Source organism: Pseudophryne corroboree, unplaced genomic scaffold, assembly GCF_028390025.1.
Source record: "Pseudophryne corroboree isolate aPseCor3 unplaced genomic scaffold, aPseCor3.hap2 scaffold_279, whole genome shotgun sequence".
Lineage (NCBI taxonomy): Eukaryota > Metazoa > Chordata > Amphibia > Anura > Myobatrachidae > Pseudophryne > Pseudophryne corroboree.
In genome coordinates this window covers 379,694-399,205 of record NW_026969452.1, presented here as the reverse complement: position 1 = coordinate 399,205, position 19,512 = coordinate 379,694, and the positions used below count along the sequence as shown (strand labels likewise).

Sequence of the window (19,512 nt, the reverse complement as noted above, 5' to 3'; positions counted from 1 at the left end):
GTCTCAGGTCTCTCTCCAGCCTAGTTTGCTGTCTGTTTCCACTTCTCTTTTCTTGAGCCGCTCCCTTCTATGCCCTTGCGCACTATCCTGACTTCTCCTCCTTTCTGCTTACTTTGTGCCTTCCAACGCACAATGCGAACTACAGGTAGTGCTGCAGGGCCCACACCCTTTTACTTGCCTTACAGAGCAGCTCTGGAGCTGTTACAGTGCCCAGCTGCTGCAAGAAATCAGCTTGAATGCTTCATGGGATGGGGCATGGCCAACATGAGCCCCACACCAAAGGAGGGTGGGGGTGTTTAATGCGATCTAGGGGTCATCCAAGCAGCGCAAAAGGCCGCCATGCCCTGCACGCCCCTTTTCTCTTTTCATATGCAGATGAGGTTTGAAGCCAACTTTGACCCACTGCTTGGATAACATCACCATAAGCAAATCCATCTGCTGCAGGCCTTCCCCCAGGAATGCTTGCACTAGTTGTTGCATTTGGTTTGTTGTTTGGGGGTGCTTCAGTATTAGGCAGCCTTCTGCCCTCCCATGTTCATCTGAAAATATGTGTTCTCCCTGCAGTTGTTGTCCCCAGATGAGAGTTCCCTTGTGCTGCCTCAGTTGAATTTCCTTTACTTGACAGAGATGTGCCTGAGCAGCGGCCCTCCCCAGCCCTATCCCAAATCATACTTATTTTGCATAGGAGACACCATGGTCATGAAGATTGTTCACCCAGGGTGAGGTTCATTCATTGCATTCTGGGTATGCTGACCCCTGTGATTTCCCCAAATGTGGGAAACTCGCCTGCATTATTTGTGGTAGTGGGGGACTGTGTTTGTGTTTTCCGCTGGTCAGCTCTGGTAAAAGTCAGATTTCTTTGTCTCAGATCTTCCTCTAGCCTTGTTCTTCTTTCGAGAGTTCCATTGTGCTGCCTCAGTTGGATCTCCTCCACTTGACAGGGGGGTGCCCGAGCAGCGACCCTCCCCAGCTCTAGCCCAACTCCTACTTACCTGCCAGGTGAGATACTATGATCTTGAAGGTGCTTCTCCCAGGGCAAGGCTCACCCATTGCACTCTGGGTGTGCTGCTCCTGCGATTTCCCCAAATGTGGGAAACTTGACTGCATAATTTGTGTTTCCCCTGGTCGGCTCTCGTATAATTCAGATCTCTTTGTCTCAGGTCTCTCTCCAGCCTAGTTTGCTGTCTGTTTCAACTTCTCTTTTCTTGAGCCGCTCCCTTCTATGCCCTTGCGCACTATCCTGACTTCTCCCGTCTGCTTACTTTGTGCCTTCCAATGCACAATGCAAACTACAGGTAGTGCTGCAGGGCCCACACCCTTTTACTTGCCGTTCAGAGCAGCTCTGGAGCTGTTACAGTGCCCAGCTGCTGCAATAAATCAGCTTGAATGCTTCAGGGGATGGGGCATGGCCAACATGAGCCCCACACCAAAGGAGGGTGGGGGTGTTTAATGCGAACTAGGGGTCATCCAAGCACCGCAAAAGGCCGCCATGCCCTGCACGCCCCTTTTCTCTTTTCATATGCAGATGAGGGTTGAAGCCAACTTTGACCCACTGCTTGGATGACATCACCGTATGCAAATCCGTCTTCTGCAGAACTTCCCCCAGGAATGCTTGCACTAGTTGTTGCATTTGGTTTGTTGTTTGGGGGTGCTTCAGTATTAGGCAGCCTTCTGCCCTCCCATGTTCATCTGAAAATATGTGTTCTCCCTGCAGTTGTTGTCCCCAGATGAGAGTTCCCTTGTGCTGCCTCAGTTGAATCTCCTTTACTTGACAGAGATGTGCATGAGCAGCGGCCCTCCCCAGCCCTATCCCAAATCATACTTATTTTGCATAGGAGATACCATGGTCATGAAGATTACTCTCCCAGGGTGAGGTTCATTCATTGCATTCTGGGTATGCTGACCCCTGTGATTTCCCCAAATGTGGGAAACGCGACTGCTTTATTTGTTGGTAGTGGGGGACTGTGTTTGTGCTTTCCTCTGGTCAGCTCTGGTAAAAGTCAGATTACTTTGTTTCAGATCTTCCTCTAGCCTTGTTCTTCTTTCAAGAGTTTCCTTGTGCTGCCTCAGTTGGATCTCCATCACTTGACAGGGGGGTGCCCGAGCAGCGACCCTCCCCAGCTCTAGCCCAACTCCTACTTACCTGCCAGGTGAGATACTATGATCATGAAGGTGCTTCTCCCAGGGCAAGGCTCACCCATTGCACTCTGGGTATGCTGCCCCTGCGATTTCCCCAAATGTGGGAAACTTGACTGCAAAATTTGTGTTTCCCCTGGTCAGGTCTCGTATAATTCATATCTCTTTGTCTCAGGTCTCTCTCCAGCCTAGTTTGCTGTCTGTTTCAACTTCTCTTTTCTTGAGCCGCTCCCTTTTATACCCTTGTGCACTATCCTGACTTCTCCTCCTGTCTGCTTACTTTGTGCCTTCCAATGCACAATGCAAACTACAGGTAGTGCTGCAGGGCCCACACCCTTTTACTTGCCTTACAGAACAGCTCTGGAGCTGTTACAGTGCCAAGCTGCTGCAAGAAATCAGCTTGAATGCTTCAGGGGATGGGGCATGGCCAACATGAGCCCCACACCGAAGGAGGGTGGGGGTGTTTAATGCGAACTAAGGGTCATCCAAGCGCCGCAAAAGGCCGCCATGCCCTGCATACCCCTTTTCTCTTTTCATATGCAGATGAGGGTTCCAGCCAACTTTGGCCCACTGCTTGGATGACATCAACGTATGCAATTCCGTCTTCTGCAGAACTTCCCCCAGGAATGCTTGTACTAGTTGTTGCATTTGGTTTGTTGTTTGGGGGTGCTTCAGTATTAGGCAGCCTTCTGCCCTCCCATGTTCATCTGAAAATATGTGTTCTCCCTGCAGTTGTTGTCCCCAGATGAGAGTTTCCTTGTGCTGCCTCAGTTGAATCTCCTTTACTTGACAGAGATGTGCATGAGCAGCGGCCCTCCCCAGCCCTATCCCAAATCATACTTATTTTGCATAGGAGATACCATGGTCATGAAGATTGTTCTCCCAGGGTGAGGTTCATTCATTGCATTTTGGGTATGCTGACCCCTGTGATTTCCCCAAATGTGTGAAACTCGACTGCATTATTTGTGGTAGTGGGGGACTGTGTTTGTGCTTTCCTCTGGTCAGCTCTGGTAAAAGTCAGATTTCTTTGTCTCAGATTTTCCTCTAGCCTTGTTCTTCTTTCGAGAGTTCCCTTGTGCTGCCTCAGGTGGATCTCCTTCACTTTACAGGGGGGTACCCAAACAGCGACCCTCCCCAACTCTCGCCCAACTCCTACTTACCTGCTAGGTGAGATACTATGATCATGAAGGTGCTTCTCCCAGGGCAAGGTTCACCCATTGCACTCTGGGTGTGCTGCTCCTGCGATTTCCCGAAATGTGGGAAACTTGACTGCATAATTTGTGTTTCCCCTGGTCGGCTATCGTATAATTCAGATCTCCTTGTCTCAGGTCTCTCTCCAGCCTAGTTTGCTGTCTGTTTCCACTTCTCTTTTCTTGAGGTGCTCCCTTCTATGCCCTTGCGCACTATCCTGACTTCTCCTCCTTTCTGCTTACTTTGTGCCTTCCAACGCACAATGCGAACTACAGGTAGTGCTGCAGGGCCCACACCCTTTTACTTGCCTTACAGAGCAGCTCTGGAGCTGTTACAGTGCCCAGCTGCTGCAAGAAATCAGCTTGAATGCTTCAGGGGCTGGGGCATAGCCAACATGAGCCCCACACCGAAGGAGGGTGGAGGTGTTTAATGCAAACTAGGGGTCAGCCAAGTGCCGCAAAAGGCCACCATGCCCTGCACGCCCCTTTTCTCTTTTCATATGCAGACGAGGGTTGAAGCCAACTTTGACCCACTGCTTGGATGACATCACCATATGCAAATCTATCTGCTGCAGGCCTTCCTCCTGGAATGCTTGCACTAGTTGTTGCATTTGGTTTGTTGTTTGGGGGTGCTTCAGTATTAGGCAGCCTTCTGCCCTCCCATGTTCATCTGAAAATATGTGTTCTCCCTGCAGTTGTTGTCCCCAGATGAGAGTTCCCTTGTGCTGCCTCAGTTGAATCTCCTTTACTTGACAGAGATGTGCCTGAGCAGCGGCCCTCCCCAGCCATATCCCAAATCATACTTATTTTGCATAGGAGATACCATTGTTATGAAGATTGTTCTCCCAGGGTGCGGTTCATTCATTGCACTCTGGGTATGCTGACCCCTGTGATTTCCCCAAATGTGGGAAACTCGACTGCATTATTTGTGGTAGTGGTGGACTGTGTTTGTGCTTTCCTCTGGTCAGCTCTGGTAAAAGTCAGATTTCTTTGTCTCAGATCTTCCTCTAGCCTTGTTCTTCTTTCGAGAGTTCCTTTGTGCTGCCTCAGTTGGATCTCCTTCACTTGACAGGGGGGTGCCCGAGCAGCGACCCTCCCCAGCTCTAGCCCAACTCCTACTTACCTGCCAGGTGAGATACTATGATCAGGAAGGTGCTTCTCCCAGGGCAAGGCTCACCCATTGCACTCTGGGTGTGCTGCCCCTGCGGTTTCCCCAAATGTGGGAAACTTGACTGCATAATTTGTGTTTCCCCTGGTCGGCTCTCGTATAATTCAGATCTCTTTGTCTCAGGTCTCTCTCCAGCCTAGTTTGCTGTCTGTTTCCACTTCTCTTTTCTTGAGCCGCTCCCTTCTATGCCCTTGCGCACTATCCTGACTTCTCCCGTCTGCTTACTTTGTGCCTTCCAACGCACAATGCGAACTACAGGTAGTGCTGCAGGGCCCACACCCTTTTACTTGCCTTACAGAGCAGCTCTGGAGCTGTTACAGTGCCCAGCTGCTGCAAGAAATCAGCTTGAATGCTTCAGGGGCTGGGGCATAGCCAACATGAGCCCCACACCGAAGGAGGGTGGAGGTGTTTAATGCGAACTAGGGGTCATCCAAGCGCCGCAAAAGGCCGCCATGCCCTGCATAACCCTTTTCTCTTTTCATATGCAGATGAGGGTTCCAGCCAACTTTGGCCCACTGCTTGGATGACATCACCGTATGCAAATCCGTCTTCTGCAGACCTTCACCCAGGAATGCTTTTACTAGTTGTTGCATTTGGTTTGTTGTTTGGGGGTGCTTCAGTATTAGGCAGCCTTCTGTCCTCCCATGTTCATCTGAAAATATGTGTTCTCCCTGCAGTTGTTGTCCCCAGATGAGAGTTCCCTTGTGCTGCCTCAGTTGAATCTCCTTTACTTGACAGAGATGTGCCTGAGCAGCGGCCCTCCCCAGCCCTATCCCAAATCATACTTATTTTGCATAGGAGATACCATGGTCATGAAGATTGTTCTCCCAGGGTGAGGTTCATTCATTGCATTCTGGGTATGCTGACCCCTGTGATTTCCCCAAATTTGGGAAACTCGACTGCATTATTTGTGGTAGTGGGGGACTGTGTTTGTGCTTTCCTCTGGTGAGCTCTGGTAAAAGTCAGATTTCTTTGTCTCAGATCTTCCTCTAGCCTTGTTCTTCTTTCGAGAGTTTCCTTGTGCTGCCTCAGTTGGATCTCCTTCACTTGACAGGGGGGGTGCCCGAGCAGCGACCCTCCCAAGCTCTAGCCCAACTCCTACTTACCTGCCAGGTGAGATACTATAATCAGGAAGGTGCTTCTCCCAGGGCAAGGCTCACCCATTGCACTCTGGGTGTGCTGCTCCTACGATTTCCCCAAATGTGGGACACTTGACTGCATAATTTGTGTTTCCTCTGGTCGGCTCTCGTATAATTCAGATCTCTTTGTCTCAGGTCTCTCTCCAGCCTAGTTTGCTGTCTGTTTCCACTTCTTTTTTCTTGAGCCCCTCCCTTCTATACCCTTGTGCACTATCCTGACTTCTCCTCCCGTCTGCTTACTTTGTGCCTTCCAATGCACAATGCAAACTACAGGTAGTGCTGCAGGGCCCACACCCTTTTACTTGCCTTACAGAGCAGCTCTGGAGCTGTTACAGTGCCCAGCTGCTGCAAGAAATCAGCTTGAATGCTTCAGGGGCTGGGGCATAGCCAACATGAGCCCCACACCGAAGGAGGGTGGAGGTGTTTAATGCGAACTAGGGGTCATCCAAGCGCCGCAAAAGGCCGCCATGCCCTGCATAACCCTTTTCTCTTTTCATATGCAGATGAGGGTTCCAGCCAACTTTGGCCCACTGCTTGGATGACATCACCGTATGCAAATCCGTCTTCTGCAGACCTTCACCCAGGAATGCTTTTACTAGTTGTTGCATTTGGTTTGTTGTTTGGGGGTGCTTCAGTATTAGGCAGCCTTCTGTCCTCCCATGTTCATCTGAAAATATGTGTTCTCCCTGCAGTTGTTGTCCCCAGATGAGAGTTCCCTTGTGCTGCCTCAGTTGAATCTCCTTTACTTGACAGAGATGTGCCTGAGCAGCGGCCCTCCCCAGCCCTATCCCAAATCATACTTATTTTGCATAGGAGATACCATGGTCATGAAGATTGTTCTCCCAGGGTGAGGTTCATTCATTGCATTCTGGGTATGCTGACCCCTGTGATTTCCCCAAATTTGGGAAACTCGACTGCATTATTTGTGGTAGTGGGGGACTGTGTTTGTGCTTTCCTCTGGTGAGCTCTGGTAAAAGTCAGATTTCTTTGTCTCAGATCTTCCTCTAGCCTTGTTCTTCTTTCGAGAGTTTCCTTGTGCTGCCTCAGTTGGATCTCCTTCACTTGACAGGGGGGGTGCCCGAGCAGCGACCCTCCCAAGCTCTAGCCCAACTCCTACTTACCTGCCAGGTGAGATACTATAATCAGGAAGGTGCTTCTCCCAGGGCAAGGCTCACCCATTGCACTCTGGGTGTGCTGCTCCTACGATTTCCCCAAATGTGGGACACTTGACTGCATAATTTGTGTTTCCTCTGGTCGGCTCTCGTATAATTCAGATCTCTTTGTCTCAGGTCTCTCTCCAGCCTAGTTTGCTGTCTGTTTCCACTTCTTTTTTCTTGAGCCCCTCCCTTCTATACCCTTGTGCACTATCCTGACTTCTCCTCCCGTCTGCTTACTTTGTGCCTTCCAATGCACAATGCAAACTACAGGTAGTGCTGCAGGGCCCACACCCTTTTGCTTGCCTTACAGAGCAGCTCTGGAGCTGTTACAGTGCCCAGCTGCTGCAAGAAATCAGCTTGAATGCTTCATGGGATGGGGCATGGCCAACATGAGCCCCACACCAAAGGAGGGTGGGGGTGTTTAATGCGATCTAGGGGTCATCCAAGCAGCGCAAAAGGCCGCCATGCCCTGCACGCCCCTTTTCTCTTTTCATATGCAGATGAGGGTTGAAGCCAACTTTGACCCATTGCTTGGATAACATCACCATATGCAAATCCATCTGCTGCAGGCCTTCCCCCAGGAATGCTTGCACTAGTTGTTGCATTTGGTTTGTTGTTTGGGGGTGCTTCAGTATTAGGCAGCCTTCTGCCCTCCCATGTTCATCTGAAAATATGTGTTCTCCCTGCAGTTGTTGTCCCCAGATAAGAGTTCCCTTGTGCTGCCTCAGTTGAATTTCCTTTACTTGACAGAGATGTGCCTGAGCAGCGGCCCTCCCCAGCCCTATCCCAAATCATACTTATTTTGCATAGGAGACACCATGGTCATGAAGATTGTTCACCCAGGGTGAGGTTCATTCATTGCATTCTGGGTATGCTGACCCCTGTGATTTCCCCAAATGTGGGAAACTCGCCTGCATTATTTGTGGTAGTGGGGGACTGTGTTTGTGTTTTCCGCTGGTCAGCTCTGGTAAAAGTCAGATTTCTTTGTCTCAGATCTTCCTCTAGCCTTGTTCTTCTTTCGAGAGTTCCATTGTGCTGCCTCAGTTGGATCTCCTTCACTTGACAGGGGGGTGCCCGAGCAGCGACCCTCCCCAGCTCTATCCCAACTCCTACTTACCTGCCAGGTGAGATACTATGATCTTGAAGGTGCTTCTCCCAGGGCAAGGCTCACCCATTGCACTCTGGGTGTGCTGCCCCTGCGATTTCCCCAAATGTGGGAAACTTGACTGCATAATTTGTGTTTCCCCTGGTCGGCTCTCGTATAATTCAGATCTCTTTGTCTCAGGTCTCTCTCCAGCCTAGTTTGCTGTCTGTTTCCACTTCTCTTTTCTTGAGCCGCTCCCTTCTATGCCCTTGCGCACTATCCTGACTTCTCCCGTCTGCTTACTTTGTGCCTTCCAACGCACAATGCGAACTACAGGTAGTGCTGCAGGGCCCACACCCTTTTACTTGCCTTACAGAGCAGCTCTGGAGCTGTTACAGTGCCCAGCTGCTGCAAGAAATCAGCTTGAATGCTTCAGGGGCTGGGGCATAGCCAACATGAGCCCCACACCGAAGGAGGGTGGAGGTGTTTAATGCGAACTAGGGGTCATCCAAGCGCCGCAAAAGGCCGCCATGCCCTGCATAACCCTTTTCTCTTTTCATATGCAGATGAGGGTTCCAGCCAACTTTGGCCCACTGCTTGGATGACATCACCGTATGCAAATCCGTCTTCTGCAGACCTTCACCCAGGAATGCTTTTACTAGTTGTTGCATTTGGTTTGTTGTTTGGGGGTGCTTCAGTATTAGGCAGCCTTCTGTCCTCCCATGTTCATCTGAAAATATGTGTTCTCCCTGCAGTTGTTGTCCCCAGATGAGAGTTCCCTTGTGCTGCCTCAGTTGAATCTCCTTTACTTGACAGAGATGTGCCTGAGCAGCGGCCCTCCCCAGCCCTATCCCAAATCATACTTATTTTGCATAGGAGATACCATGGTCATGAAGATTGTTCTCCCAGGGTGAGGTTCATTCATTGAATTCTGGGTATGCTGACCCCTGTGATTTCCCCAAATTTGGGAAACTCGACTGCATTATTTGTGGTAGTGGGGGACTGTGTTTGTGCTTTCCTCTGGTCAGCTCTGGTAAAAGTCAGATTTCTTTGTCTCAGATCTTCCTCTAGCCTTGTTCTTCTTTCGAGAGTTTCCTTGTGCTGCCTCAGTTGGATCTCCTTCACTTGACAGGGGGGTGCCCGAGCAGCGACCCTCCCAAGCTCTAGCCCAACTCCTACTTACCTGCCAGGTGAGATACTATAATCAGGAAGGTGCTTCTCCCAGGGCAAGGCTCACCCATTGCACTCTGGGTGTACTGCTCCTACGATTTCCCCAAATGTGGGAAACTTGACTGCATAATTTGTGTTTCCTCTGGTCGGCTCTCGTATAATTCAGATCTCTTTGTCTCAGGTCTCTCTCCAGCCTAGTTTGCTGTCTGTTTCCACTTCTTTTTTCTTGAGCCCCTCCCTTCTATACCCTTGTGCACTATCCTGACTTCTCCTCCCGTCTGCTTACTTTGTGCCTTCCAATGCACAATGCAAACTACAGGTAGTGCTGCAGGGCCCACACCCTTTTACTTGCCTTACAGAGCAGCTCTGGAGCTGTTACAGTGCCCAGCTGCTGCAAGAAATCAGCTTGAATGCTTCATGGGATGGGGCATGGCCAACATGAGCCCCACACCAAAGGAGGGTGGGGGTGTTTAATGCGATCTAGGGGTCATCCAAGCAGCGCAAAAGGCCGCCATGCCCTGCACGCCCCTTTTCTCTTTTCATATGCAGATGAGGGTTGAAGCCAACTTTGACCCACTGCTTGGATAACATCACCATATGCAAATCCATCTGCTGCAGGCCTTCCCCCAGGAATGTTTGCACTAGTTGTTGCATTTGGTTTGTTGTTTGGGGGTGCTTCAGTATTAGGCAGCCTTCTGCCCTCCCATGTTCATCTGAAAATATGTGTTCTCCCTGCAGTTGTTGTCCCCAGATGAGAGTTCCCTTGTGCTGCCTCAGTTGAATTTCCTTTACTTGACAGAGATGTGCCTGAGCAGCGGCCCTCCCCAGCCCTATCCCAAATCATACTTATTTTGCATAGGAGACACCATGGTCATGAAGATTGTTCACCCAGGGTGAGGTTCATTCATTGCATTCTGGGTATGCTGACCCCTGTGATTTCCCCAAATGTGGGAAACTCGCCTGCATTATTTGTGGTAGTGGGGGACTGTGTTTGTGTTTTCCACTGGTCAGCTCTGGTAAAAGTCAGATTTCTTTGTCTCAGATCTTCCTCTAGCCCTGTTCTTCTTTCGAGAGTTCCATTGTGCTGCCTCAGTTGGATCTCCTCCACTTGACAGGGGGGTGCCCGAGCAGCGACCCTCCCCAGCTCTAGCCCAACTCCTACTTACCTGCCAGGTGAGATACTATGATCTTGAAGGTGCTTCTCCCAGGGCAAGGCTCACCCATTGCACTCTGGGTGTGCTGCTCCTGCGATTTCCCCAAATGTGGGAAACTTGACTGCATAATTTGTGTTTCCCCTGGTCGGCTCTCGTATAATTCAAATCTCTTTGTCTCAGGTCTCTCTCCAGCCTAGTTTGCTGTCTGTTTCAACTTCTCTTTTCTTGAGCCGCTCCCTTCTATGCCCTTGCGCACTATCCTGACTTCTCCCGTCAGCTTACTTTGTGCCTTCCAATGCACAATGCAAACTACAGGTAGTGCTGCAGGGCCCACACCCTTTTACTTGCCGTTCAGAGCAGCTCTGGAGCTGTTACAGTGCCCAGCTGCTGCAATAAATCAGCTTGAATGCTTCAGGGGATGGGGCATGGCCAACATGAGCCCCACACCAAAGGAGGGTGGGGGTGTTTAATGCGAACTAGGGGTCATCCAAGCACCGCAAAAGGCCGCCATGCCCTGCACGCCCCTTTTCTCTTTTCATATGCAGATGAGGGTTGAAGCCAACTTTGACCCACTGCTTGGATGACTTCACTGTATGCAAATCCGTCTTCTGCAGAACTTCCCCCAGGAATGCTTGCACTAGTTGTTGCATTTGGTTTGTTGTTTGGGGGTGCTTCAGTATTAGGCAGCCTTCTGCCCTCCCATGTTCATCTGAAAATATGTGTTCTCCCTGCAGTTGTTGTCCCCAGATGAGAGTTCCCTTGTGCTGCCTCAGTTGAATCTCCTTTACTTGGCAGAGATGTGCATGAGCAGCGGCCCTCCCCAGCCCTATCCCAAATCATACTTATTTTGCATAGGAGATACCATGGTCATGAAGATTACTCTCCCAGGGTGAGGTTCATTCATTGCATTCTGGGTATGCTGACCCCTGTGATTTCCCCAAATGTGGGAAACGCGACTGCTTTATTTGTTGGTAGTGGGGGACTGTGTTTGTGTTTTCCTCTGGTCAGCTCTGGTAAAAGTCAGATTTCTTTGTTTCAGATCTTCCTCTAGCCTTGTTCTTCTTTCGAGAGTTTCCTTGTGCTGCCTCAGTTGGATCTCCTTCACTTGACAGGGGGGTGCCCGAGCAGCGACCCTCCCCAGCTCTAGCCCAACTCCTACTTACCTGCCAGGTGAGATACTATGATCATGAAGGTGCTTCTCCCAGGGCAAGGCTCACCCATTGCACTCTGGGTGTGCTGCCCCTGCGATTTCCCCAAATGTGGGAAACTTGACTGCATAATTTGTGTTTCCCCTGGTCAGGTCTCGTATAATTCAGATCTCTTTGTCTCAGGTCTCTCTCCAGCCTAGTTTGCTGTCTGTTTCCACTTCTCTTTTCTTGAGCCGCTCCCTTCTATGCCCTTGCGCACTATCCTGACTTCTCCTCCTTTCTGCTTACTTTGTGCCTTCCAACGCACAATGCGAACTACAGGTAGTGCTGCAGGGCCCACACCCTTTTACTTGCCTTACAGAGCAGCTCTGGAGCTGTTACAGTGCCCAGCTGCTGCAAGAAATCAGCTTGAATGCTTCAGGGGCTGGGGCATAGCCAACATGAGCCCCACACCGAAGGAGGGTGGAGGTGTTTAATGCAAACTAGGGGTCAGCCAAGTGCCGCAAAAGGCCACCATGCCCTGCACGCCCCTTTTCTCTTTTCATATGCAGACGAGGGTTGAAGCCAACTTTGACCCACTGCTTGGATGACATCACCATATGCAAATCTATCTGCTGCAGGCCTTCCCCCAGGAATGCTTGCACTAGTTGTTGCATTTGGTTTGTTGTTTGGGGGTGCTTCAGTATTAGGCAGCCTTCAGCCCTCCCATGTTCATCTGAAAATATGTGTTCTCCCTGCAGTTGTTGTCCCCAGATGAGAGTTCCCTTGTGCTGCCTCAGTTGAATTTCCTTTACTTGACAGAGATGTGCCTGAGCAGCGGCCCTCCCCAGCCCTATCCCAAATCATACTTATTTTGCATAGGAGACACCATGGTCATGAAGATTGTTCACCCAGGGTGCGGTTCATTCATTGCACTCTGGGTATGCTGACCCCTGTGATTTCCCCAAATGTGGGAAACTCGACTGCATTATTTGTGGTAGTGGTGGACTGTGTTTGTGCTTTCCTCTGGTCAGCTCTGGTAAAAGTCAGATTTCTTTGTCTCAGATCTTCCTCTAGCCTTGTTCTTCTTTCGAGAGTTCCTTTGTGCTGCCTCAGTTGGATCTCCTTCACTTGACAGGGGGGTGCCCGAGCAGCGACCCTCCCCAGCTCTAGCCCAACTCCTACTTACCTGCCAGGTGAGATACTATGATCATGAAGGTGCTTCTCCCAGGGCAAGGCTCACCCATTGCACTCTGGGTGTGCTGCCCCTGCGATTTCCCCAAATGTGGGAAACTTGACTGCATAATTTGTGTTTCCCCTGGTCGGCTCTCGTATAATTCAGATCTCTTTGTCTCAGGTCTCTCTCCAGCCTAGTTTGCTGTCTGTTTCCACTTCTCTTTTCTTGAGCCGCTCCCTTCTATGCCCTTGCGCACTATCCTGACTTCTCCCGTCTGCTTACTTTGTGCCTTCCAACGCACAATGCGAACTACAGGTAGTGCTGCAGGGCCCACACCCTTTTACTTGCCTTACAGAGCAGCTCTGGAGCTGTTACAGTGCCCAGCTGCTGCAAGAAATCAGCTTGAATGCTTCAGGGGCTGGGGCATAGCCAACATGAGCCCCACACCGAAGGAGGGTGGAGGTGTTTAATGCGAACTAGGGGTCATCCAAGCGCCGCAAAAGGCCGCCATGCCCTGCATAACCCTTTTCTCTTTTCATATGCAGATGAGGGTTCCAGCCAACTTTGGCCCACTGCTTGGATGACATCACCGTATGCAAATCCGTCTTCTGCAGACCTTCACCCAGGAATGCTTTTACTAGTTGTTGCATTTTGTTTGTTGTTTGGGGGTGCTTCAGTATTAGGCAGCCTTCTGTCCAACCATGTTCATCTGAAAATATGTGTTCTCCCTGCAGTTGTTGTCCCCAGATGAGAGTTCCCTTGTGCTGCCTCAGTTGAATCTCCTTTACTTGACAGAGATGTGCCTGAGCAGCGGCCCTCCCCAGCCCTATCCCAAATCATACTTATTTTGCATAGGAGATACCATGGTCATGAAGATTGTTCTCCCAGGGTGAGGTTCATTCATTGCATTCTGGGTATGCTGACCCCTGTGATTTCCCCAAATTTGGGAAACTCGACTGCATTATTTGTGGTAGTGGGGGACTGTGTTTGTGCTTTCCTCTGGTCAGCTCTGGTAAAAGTCAGATTTCTTTGTCTCAGATCTTCCTCTAGCCTTGTTCTTCTTTCGAGAGTTTCCTTGTGCTGCCTCAGTTGGATCTCCTTCACTTGACAGGGGGGGTGCCCGAGCAGCGACCCTCCCAAGCTCTAGCCCAACTCCTACTTACCTGCCAGGTGAGATACTATAATCAGGAAGGTGCTTCTCCCAGGGCAAGGCTCACCCATTGCACTCTGGGTGTGCTGCTCCTACGATTTCCCCAAATGTGGGACACTTGACTGCATAATTTGTGTTTCCTCTGGTCGGCTCTCGTATAATTCAGATATCTTTGTCTCAGGTCTCTCTCCAGCCTAGTTTGCTGTCTGTTTCCACTTCTTTTTTCTTGAGCCCCTCCCTTCTATACCCTTGTGCACTATCCTGACTTCTCCTCCCGTCTGCTTACTTTGTGCCTTCCAATGCACAATGCAAACTACAGGTAGTGCTGCAGGGCCCACACCCTTTTACTTGCCTTACAGAGCAGCTCTGGAGCTGTTACAGTGCCCAGCTGCTGCAAGAAATCAGCTTGAATGCTTCATGGGATGGGGCATGGCCAACATGAGCCCCACACCAAAGGAGGGTGGGGGTGTTTAATGCGATCTAGGGGTCATCCAAGCAGCGCAAAAGGCCGCCATGCCCTGCACGCCCCTTTTCTCTTTTCATATGCAGATGAGGGTTGAAGCCAACTTTGACCCACTGCTTGGATAACATCACCATATGCAAATCCATCTGCTGCAGGCCTTCCCCCAGGAATGCTTGCACTAGTTGTTGCATTTGGTTTGTTGTTTGGGGGTGCTTCAGTATTAGGCAGCCTTCTGCCCTCCCATGTTCATCTGAAAATATGTGTTCTCCCTGCAGTTGTTGTCCCCAGATGAGAGTTCCCTTGTGCTGCCTCAGTTGAATTTCCTTTACTTGACAGAGATGTGCCTGAGCAGCGGCCCTCCCCAGCCCTATCCCAAATCATACTTATTTTGCATAGGAGACACCATGGTCATGAAGATTGTTCACCCAGGGTAAGGTTCATTCATTGCATTCTGGGTATGCTGACCCCTGTGATTTCCCCAAATGTGGGAAACTCGCCTGCATTATTTGTGGTAGTGGGGGACTGTGTTTGTGTTTTCCGCTGGTCAGCTCTGGTAAAAGTCAGATTTCTTTGTCTCAGATCTTCCTCTAGCATTGTTCTTCTTTCGAGAGTTTCCTTGTGCTGCCTCAGTTGGATCTCCTTCACTTGACAGGGGGGTGCCCGAGCAGCGACCCTCCCCAGCTCTAGCCCAACTCCTACTTACCTGCCAGGTGAGATACTATGATCATGAAGGTGCTTCTCCCAGGGCAAGGCTCACCCATTGCACTCTGGGTGTGCTGCCCCTGCGATTTCCCCAAATGTGGGAAACTTGACTGCATAATTTGTGTTTCCCCTGGTCAGGTCTCGTATAATTCAGATCTCTTTGTCTCAGGTCTCTCTCCAGCCTAGTTTGCTGTCTGTTTCCACTTCTCTTTTCTTGAGCCGCTCCCTTCTATGCCCTTGCGCACTATCCTGACTTCTCCTCCTTTCTGCTTACTTTGTGCCTTCCAACGCACAATGCGAACTACAGGTAGTGCTGCAGGGCCCACACCCTTTTACTTGCCTTACAGAGCAGCTCTGGAGCTGTTACAGTGCCCAGCTGCTGCAAGAAATCAGCTTGAATGCTTCAGGGGCTGGGGCATAGCCAACATGAGCCCCACACCGAAGGAGGGTGGAGGTGTTTAATGCAAACTAGGGGTCAGCCAAGTGCCGCAAAAGGCCACCATGCCCTGCACGCCCCTTTTCTCATTTCATATGCAGACGAGGGTTGAAGCCAACTTTGACCCACTGCTTGGATGACATCACCATATGCAAATCTATCTGCTGCAGGCCTTCCCCCAGGAATGCTTGCACTAGTTGTTGCATTTGGTTTGTTGTTTGGGGGTGCTTCAGTATTAGGCAGCCTTCTGCCCTCCCATGTTCATCTGAAAATATGTGTTCTCCCTGCAGTTGTTGTCCCCAGATGAGAGTTCCCTTGTGCTGCCTCAGTTGAATCTCCTTTACTTGACAGAGATGTGCCTGAGCAGCGGCCCTCCCCAGCCATATCCCAAATCATACTTATTTTGCATAGGAGATACCATTGTTATGAAGATTGTTCTCCCAGGGTGCGGTTCATTCATTGCACTCTGGGTATGCTGACCCCTGTGATTTCCCCAAATGTGGGAAACTCGACTGCATTATTTGTGGTAGTGGTGGACTGTGTTTGTGCTTTCCTCTGGTCAGCTCTGGTAAAAGTCAGATTTCTTTGTCTCAGATCTTCCTCTAGCCTTGTTCTTCTTTCGAGAGTTCCTTTGTGCTGCCTCAGTTGGATCTCCTTCACTTGACAGGGGGGTGCCCGAGCAGCGACCCTCCCCAGCTCTAGCCCAACTCCTACTTACCTGCCAGGTGAGATACTATGATCATGAAGGTGCTTCTCCCAGGGCAAGGCTCACCCATTGCACTCTGGGTGTGCTGCCCCTGCGATTTCCCCAAATGTGGGAAACTTGACTGCATAATTTGTGTTTCCCCTGGTCGGCTCTCGTATAATTCAGATCTCTTTGTCTCAGGTCTCTCTCCAGCCTAGTTTGCTGTCTGTTTCCACTTCTCTTTTCTTGAGCCGCTCCCTTCTATGCCCTTGCGCACTATCCTGACTTCTCCCGTCTGCTTACTTTGTGCCTTCCAACGCACAATGCGAACTACAGGTAGTGCTGCAGGGCCCACACCCTTTTACTTGCCTTACAGAGCAGCTCTGGAGCTGTTACAGTGCCCAGCTGCTGCAAGAAATCAGCTTGAATGCTTCAGGGGCTGGGGCATAGCCAACATGAGCCCCACACCGAAGGAGGGTGGAGGTGTTTAATGCGAACTAGGGGTCATCCAAGCGCCGCAAACGGCCGCCATGCCCTGCATAACCCTTTTCTCTTTTCATATGCAGATGAGGGTTCCAGCCAACTTTGGCCCACTGCTTGGATGACATCACCGTATGCAAATCCGTCTTCTGCAGACCTTCACCCAGGAATGCTTTTACTAGTTGTTGCATTTGGTTTGTTGTTTGGGGGTGCTTCAGTATTAGGCAGCCTTCTGTCCTACCATGTTCATCTGAAAATATGTGTTCTCCCTGCAGTTGTTGTCCCCAGATGAGAGTTCCCTTGTGCTGCCTCAGTTGAATCTCCTTTACTTGACAGAGATGTGCCTGAGCAGCGGCCCTCCCCAGCCCTATCCCAAATCATACTTATTTTGCATAGGAGATACCATGGTCATGAAGATTGTTCTCCCAGGGTGAGGTTCATTCATTGCATTCTGGGTATGCTGACCCCTGTGATTTCCCCAAATTTGGGAAACTCGACTGCATTATTTGTGGTAGTGGGGGACTGTGTTTGTGCTTTCCTCTGGTCAGCTCTGGTAAAAGTCAGATTTCTTTGTCTCAGATCTTCCTCTAGCCTTGTTCTTCTTTCGAGAGTTTCCTTGTGCTGCCTCAGTTGGATCTCCTTCACTTGACAGGGGGGTGCCCGAGCAGCGACCCTCCCCAGCTCTAGCCCAACTCCTACTTACCTGCCAGGTGAGATACTATGATCTTGAAGGTGCTTCTCCCAGGGCAAGGCTCACCCATTGCACTCTGGGTGTGCTGCCCCTGCGATTTCCCCAAATGTGGGAAACTTGACTGCATAATTTGTGTTTCCCCTGGTCGGCTCTCGTATAATTCAGATCTCTTTGTCTCAGGTCTCTCTCCAGCCTAGTTTGCTGTCTGTTTCCACTTCTCTTTTCTTGAGCCGCTCCCTTCTATGCCCTTGCGCACTATCCTGACTTCTCCCGTCTGCTTACTTTGTGCCTTCCAACGCACAATGCGAACTACAGGTAGTGCTGCAGGGCCCACACCCTTTTATTTGCCTTACAGAGCAGCTCTGGAGCTGTTACAGTGCCCAGCTGCTGCAAGAAATCAGCTTCAATGCTTCAGGGGCTGGGGCATAGCCAACATGAGCCCCACACCGAAGGAGGGTGGAGGTGTTTAATGCGAACTAGGGGTCATCCAAGCGCCGCAAAAGGCCGCCATGCCCTGCATAACCCTTTTCTCTTTTCATATGCAGATGAGGGTTCCAGCCAACTTTGGCCCACTGCTTGGATGACATCACCGTATGCAAATTCGTCTCCTGCAGACCTTCCCCCAGGAATGCTTGTACTAGTTATTGCATATGGTTTGATATTTGATGGTGCTTCAGTATTAGGCAGCCTTCCGCCCTCCCATGTTCATCTGAAAAGATGTGGTCTCCCTGCAGTTGTTGTCACCAGACGAGAGTTCCCTTGTGCTTCCTCAGTTGAATCTCCTTAACTTGACGGGGGAGGGGCTGCCCGAGCAGCCACCCTCCCCAGCCCTATCCCAACTCATACTTATTTTGCATATGAGATCTCTATATCATGAAGATTGTTCTCACAGGGTGAGGTTCATCCATTATATTTTAAAATAGGAAGGTTCAAATTACATATTTGAATTGCATCTATGTGCTGGATTCAAATGTCCCCCCCCTTCCTTTCTCAATTGTGCCCGTCAGCAGCTATTCTAAGGTTGCTGCCAATGGGTGTGACACATTAATTTCTTCTGTGGGGTACACTGGACTCCACAAGGATTCACATTGGGGTGTAGAGTAGGATCTTGATCTGAGGCACCAACCGGCTCAAAGCTTTTGACTGTTCCCAAGATGCTCAGCGCATTCTCCTCTATAACCCCGCTTCCATGAACAGGGAGCTCAGTTTGTAGTTGTTGCCTTCAGTAGCAGGCCACTTAACAGGGGCCTGCCTCAAGCAGCCTATTCTTAGCTATTAATTTTGACAAGAAAAGAAGAACTTTTTTTATGAGAATCTACAAGGGCTGCAGCAGGCTAGGTCTAATAGACATCTTTACTGCAGCTTCATCACTCCCAGCGGCGCTGTATACTCCCGTGCCCTGGTTGCTGGGTCACTGCAGCGGAGGCTCCGGTTTCTTCCTAAGGTCAGTCACACACAATGTAACACCCCGGTATAACAAGTGTGTAAACTATGTGGAACAGGTCAGGGATACCTTGATGGACTATTCCTCCTTCAGCAGCAGCTCTTCTCTATTCCTGGCAGAGAGGCAAGGTTTCCCCAGACACAAAGAAAGGCAGGCAGGGCTTTGTATGAAAGAATAAATGGTTTACCACATAACTCAGAAAAGGAACTGATTACAGTAGGGAAGGGAAAGATTTGATTCAAGCAACTTAAACACAGACACCATATACACTTTAAGTCATTACACAAATGGTAATATAACTAAATCTGAGATTAATACTATGTTGCTTAGTAATAGAAATCAACTTATGCAGACAATATTTAAGTCCCAGATAACATTGGTGTCACAGCAGGGAGTCTCTATGTGCACGTTGGGGCCCGGTTATGTTGTTACATAGTTATATGCAGCTATTGTCTCCTTTAGCTGTGAACAAAATATTGTAGCTCTGTGTAGTAAAGATGATTGTTTAAAACAAACTGGAGCTGCTTCCCATGTAAATCGCTGCATAGGTATAGTAAATATAGGATAATGTCCTTTGCAGTGGAGTAGGTTTCAATATAAATATGGATTTATCTCACCCAGTCAATAGATGTTTCTGAGGCAGTTTTCCCTCAGATGTAGGCCAGTCAGCATTGGTATAAAGGCTTTATACTCTCCTGTCTCTGACACTTGCTGTGCACTCTCTTGGCTGAGAGTGTCATGGCGTTCTTACTTGTTAATTGCTGCACTTCCACTGCTGTATTTTGCACTACTGCTTACTCTCTCATGCAATTTTCAGCTTATTTGTCTCCCCTCTCTCAGCTGCTCATCTCTGCGTAATGGCGTCGCCAGCTCTTTCCTCACCATGGCTCCAACTGACTTCTCAAACTGCTGTTCAATTTTCTTTTAAATAAACTTTATTTAAAATGGCACAGGCAACT

General features: G+C 49.8%; 28 non-coding genes and 2 pseudogenes across 28 annotated transcripts; all 30 read left to right on the top strand.

Moving 5' to 3' along the window:
- Positions 1 to 668: 668 nt before the first annotated feature.
- LOC135013970 (U1 spliceosomal RNA) lies at positions 669 to 832 on the top strand. The gene has a single exon (XR_010212556.1). It is a non-coding gene; the product is annotated as a U1 spliceosomal RNA (small nuclear RNA).
- Positions 833 to 984: 152 nt separating this feature from the next.
- On the top strand, positions 985 to 1,147 carry LOC135014095 (U1 spliceosomal RNA). The gene has a single exon (XR_010212668.1). It is a non-coding gene; the product is annotated as a U1 spliceosomal RNA (small nuclear RNA).
- A 671-nt stretch (positions 1,148 to 1,818) lies between these two features.
- Positions 1,819 to 1,983, top strand: LOC135014003 (U1 spliceosomal RNA). Its single transcript, XR_010212583.1, has one exon. It is a non-coding gene; the product is annotated as a U1 spliceosomal RNA (small nuclear RNA).
- Positions 1,984 to 2,135: 152 nt separating this feature from the next.
- LOC135014152 (U1 spliceosomal RNA) lies at positions 2,136 to 2,282 on the top strand (annotated as a pseudogene).
- A 690-nt stretch (positions 2,283 to 2,972) lies between these two features.
- Positions 2,973 to 3,136, top strand: LOC135013932 (U1 spliceosomal RNA). The gene has a single exon (XR_010212519.1). It is a non-coding gene; the product is annotated as a U1 spliceosomal RNA (small nuclear RNA).
- A 152-nt stretch (positions 3,137 to 3,288) lies between these two features.
- LOC135014158 (U1 spliceosomal RNA) lies at positions 3,289 to 3,451 on the top strand. The gene has a single exon (XR_010212716.1). It is a non-coding gene; the product is annotated as a U1 spliceosomal RNA (small nuclear RNA).
- A 674-nt stretch (positions 3,452 to 4,125) lies between these two features.
- Positions 4,126 to 4,289, top strand: LOC135013949 (U1 spliceosomal RNA). The gene has a single exon (XR_010212536.1). It is a non-coding gene; the product is annotated as a U1 spliceosomal RNA (small nuclear RNA).
- A 152-nt stretch (positions 4,290 to 4,441) lies between these two features.
- LOC135014089 (U1 spliceosomal RNA) lies at positions 4,442 to 4,604 on the top strand. The gene has a single exon (XR_010212662.1). It is a non-coding gene; the product is annotated as a U1 spliceosomal RNA (small nuclear RNA).
- A 671-nt stretch (positions 4,605 to 5,275) lies between these two features.
- Positions 5,276 to 5,439, top strand: LOC135014187 (U1 spliceosomal RNA). Its single transcript, XR_010212739.1, has one exon. It is a non-coding gene; the product is annotated as a U1 spliceosomal RNA (small nuclear RNA).
- A 153-nt stretch (positions 5,440 to 5,592) lies between these two features.
- Positions 5,593 to 5,755, top strand: LOC135014110 (U1 spliceosomal RNA). Its single transcript, XR_010212680.1, has one exon. It is a non-coding gene; the product is annotated as a U1 spliceosomal RNA (small nuclear RNA).
- A 674-nt stretch (positions 5,756 to 6,429) lies between these two features.
- On the top strand, positions 6,430 to 6,593 carry LOC135014186 (U1 spliceosomal RNA). The gene has a single exon (XR_010212738.1). It is a non-coding gene; the product is annotated as a U1 spliceosomal RNA (small nuclear RNA).
- Positions 6,594 to 6,746: 153 nt separating this feature from the next.
- On the top strand, positions 6,747 to 6,909 carry LOC135014109 (U1 spliceosomal RNA). Its single transcript, XR_010212679.1, has one exon. It is a non-coding gene; the product is annotated as a U1 spliceosomal RNA (small nuclear RNA).
- Positions 6,910 to 7,583: 674 nt separating this feature from the next.
- LOC135013969 (U1 spliceosomal RNA) lies at positions 7,584 to 7,747 on the top strand. The gene has a single exon (XR_010212555.1). It is a non-coding gene; the product is annotated as a U1 spliceosomal RNA (small nuclear RNA).
- A 152-nt stretch (positions 7,748 to 7,899) lies between these two features.
- On the top strand, positions 7,900 to 8,062 carry LOC135014083 (U1 spliceosomal RNA). Its single transcript, XR_010212656.1, has one exon. It is a non-coding gene; the product is annotated as a U1 spliceosomal RNA (small nuclear RNA).
- Positions 8,063 to 8,733: 671 nt separating this feature from the next.
- Positions 8,734 to 8,897, top strand: LOC135013936 (U1 spliceosomal RNA). Its single transcript, XR_010212523.1, has one exon. It is a non-coding gene; the product is annotated as a U1 spliceosomal RNA (small nuclear RNA).
- A 152-nt stretch (positions 8,898 to 9,049) lies between these two features.
- Positions 9,050 to 9,212, top strand: LOC135014145 (U1 spliceosomal RNA). The gene has a single exon (XR_010212705.1). It is a non-coding gene; the product is annotated as a U1 spliceosomal RNA (small nuclear RNA).
- A 674-nt stretch (positions 9,213 to 9,886) lies between these two features.
- On the top strand, positions 9,887 to 10,050 carry LOC135013967 (U1 spliceosomal RNA). Its single transcript, XR_010212553.1, has one exon. It is a non-coding gene; the product is annotated as a U1 spliceosomal RNA (small nuclear RNA).
- Positions 10,051 to 10,202: 152 nt separating this feature from the next.
- Positions 10,203 to 10,344, top strand: LOC135014133 (U1 spliceosomal RNA; annotated as a pseudogene).
- A 692-nt stretch (positions 10,345 to 11,036) lies between these two features.
- On the top strand, positions 11,037 to 11,201 carry LOC135014051 (U1 spliceosomal RNA). Its single transcript, XR_010212630.1, has one exon. It is a non-coding gene; the product is annotated as a U1 spliceosomal RNA (small nuclear RNA).
- Positions 11,202 to 11,353: 152 nt separating this feature from the next.
- Positions 11,354 to 11,516, top strand: LOC135014041 (U1 spliceosomal RNA). The gene has a single exon (XR_010212619.1). It is a non-coding gene; the product is annotated as a U1 spliceosomal RNA (small nuclear RNA).
- Positions 11,517 to 12,190: 674 nt separating this feature from the next.
- Positions 12,191 to 12,354, top strand: LOC135013943 (U1 spliceosomal RNA). The gene has a single exon (XR_010212530.1). It is a non-coding gene; the product is annotated as a U1 spliceosomal RNA (small nuclear RNA).
- A 152-nt stretch (positions 12,355 to 12,506) lies between these two features.
- LOC135014032 (U1 spliceosomal RNA) lies at positions 12,507 to 12,669 on the top strand. Its single transcript, XR_010212611.1, has one exon. It is a non-coding gene; the product is annotated as a U1 spliceosomal RNA (small nuclear RNA).
- Positions 12,670 to 13,340: 671 nt separating this feature from the next.
- On the top strand, positions 13,341 to 13,504 carry LOC135014185 (U1 spliceosomal RNA). Its single transcript, XR_010212737.1, has one exon. It is a non-coding gene; the product is annotated as a U1 spliceosomal RNA (small nuclear RNA).
- A 153-nt stretch (positions 13,505 to 13,657) lies between these two features.
- Positions 13,658 to 13,820, top strand: LOC135014129 (U1 spliceosomal RNA). The gene has a single exon (XR_010212697.1). It is a non-coding gene; the product is annotated as a U1 spliceosomal RNA (small nuclear RNA).
- A 674-nt stretch (positions 13,821 to 14,494) lies between these two features.
- LOC135013986 (U1 spliceosomal RNA) lies at positions 14,495 to 14,658 on the top strand. Its single transcript, XR_010212571.1, has one exon. It is a non-coding gene; the product is annotated as a U1 spliceosomal RNA (small nuclear RNA).
- Positions 14,659 to 14,810: 152 nt separating this feature from the next.
- LOC135014040 (U1 spliceosomal RNA) lies at positions 14,811 to 14,973 on the top strand. The gene has a single exon (XR_010212618.1). It is a non-coding gene; the product is annotated as a U1 spliceosomal RNA (small nuclear RNA).
- Positions 14,974 to 15,647: 674 nt separating this feature from the next.
- Positions 15,648 to 15,811, top strand: LOC135013948 (U1 spliceosomal RNA). Its single transcript, XR_010212535.1, has one exon. It is a non-coding gene; the product is annotated as a U1 spliceosomal RNA (small nuclear RNA).
- Positions 15,812 to 15,963: 152 nt separating this feature from the next.
- LOC135014030 (U1 spliceosomal RNA) lies at positions 15,964 to 16,126 on the top strand. The gene has a single exon (XR_010212609.1). It is a non-coding gene; the product is annotated as a U1 spliceosomal RNA (small nuclear RNA).
- Positions 16,127 to 16,797: 671 nt separating this feature from the next.
- Positions 16,798 to 16,961, top strand: LOC135014184 (U1 spliceosomal RNA). The gene has a single exon (XR_010212736.1). It is a non-coding gene; the product is annotated as a U1 spliceosomal RNA (small nuclear RNA).
- Positions 16,962 to 17,113: 152 nt separating this feature from the next.
- Positions 17,114 to 17,276, top strand: LOC135014082 (U1 spliceosomal RNA). The gene has a single exon (XR_010212655.1). It is a non-coding gene; the product is annotated as a U1 spliceosomal RNA (small nuclear RNA).
- The last annotated feature ends 2,236 nt before the right edge of the window (positions 17,277 to 19,512 follow it).